The following is a 1,503-nucleotide window of genomic DNA, read 5'->3' as shown; positions in this document are numbered from 1 at the left end:
GGCTGCCCATCTGGGCCCACCTCTGTGTGGCTTCTCCAGATCAACAGAAATTTGGGGTGAAAGCCTGCCTTTCTCCATGCAGCAAGGCATCTGCATGAAAGGCACATGTTTCCAGGACCTTCCAAGCTCTTTCTTGAGTAAATATTCTCTTAAAAAGGTTTTGAAGCAGAGGCTAAGGAGAGGAGTCAACATGGAATTTTATTTCTCTTGGATTATCTGACTCAAGCAGCACCCAAGACTAGCAAGACCAAAGATGGGCTGACCCCAAAGATAACCATTTAGAACAGGAGTCAGCAACCAGCAGCCTAAGGGCCGAATCCAGCCTGATGCTTATTTTTGTAAATAAAGTTTCATTGGCATGCAGCCATGCTCATCTGTTCTGGGGTGTCTGTGGCTGATTTCACGCTACAAAGGCATGGCTGAGTGGCTGCAACAGCATGGCCCACAAAGCCTAAAATCTCTAAATCTCTATTATCTGGCCTTTTACAAATTAAGAAGAAATTGCCCACCCTTGATTTAGAAAAACTTTCAGATGTAGTTAGGCCAATTTCTTGAGCCTTTTTAAGAGCAAATAATATCTCTGGAATATATTTGGTATAGCCTTATATGGAGGGAAAAGGATGAAAAAAAAAATGGCCCCTGAGTTTCCTTCCAAATCCACAGGAAGCCAAAAAAGGAATGAGGTGCCTGGTACAAATGCCTCAGGTGACAGACATCCTATTTACAGAAAGGCAATCTGTGCACCACCTTAGGGAGGCCAAACCAACATGCCTGGTGCAATCATGCAGCCTTACCCTGCAACCACGCCCAACACTTGGAAGTCTAACGTGGACAATGCCTGGTGCAAGAGGGCATGTGGTCAGATGTTCCACCCCTACTTAGCTCAGGGACAGACAGAAACCTTCTCCAAAGCTGTCCCTTGGCAGGATTTCGTGTAGCAGATGCCACTAGTCTACAGTCTCTAGAGCCTCTGACTCCCAGCATGCACACATGTAGGTGTGCACAGAGGCCCAGAGCAGTAGGGTCAATGGAATCCATGAAGCTGACCTGGTGGCAGCTCAGGGTTTAGTCCCTGCTTCCAGCCTATACAGCAGGCACAACTCTTGCTAGATCCAGGAGCACCCTGGGGAAGGAGTACTGCACCAGGACCGAGGAGACTCAGGGTCTTGCCCCAGCTCTGCGGCTAACTCCTGATGCAATCTTAGAAGAGTTGTATCACATCTCTGGGACTCACCTTCTTCTTCTGTCAAATAGAATTAATACTACCCACTCTATCTAACTCACAGAGCTCAGTCATGCAACAAGTAATTACTGGGCATCTACTATGAGTCAGACATTGTGCTAAGCACTTGGGATATAGTGGCAATCAAGATGGACAAATTTCCTGCCTTGTGGAGCTTATACTCTGGGGTTGGTATGGAAACTAATAAGGGATGCATAGATGAATACTTTGAAAAATCGTGATGTGCTTCACTTGAGTCATGGATGGTGATGTTATCTTCC

This window comes from Rhinopithecus roxellana, chromosome 11 (assembly GCF_007565055.1).
Source record: "Rhinopithecus roxellana isolate Shanxi Qingling chromosome 11, ASM756505v1, whole genome shotgun sequence".
NCBI lineage: Eukaryota > Metazoa > Chordata > Mammalia > Primates > Cercopithecidae > Rhinopithecus > Rhinopithecus roxellana.
Note: the sequence above shows the minus strand (reverse complement) of the source record.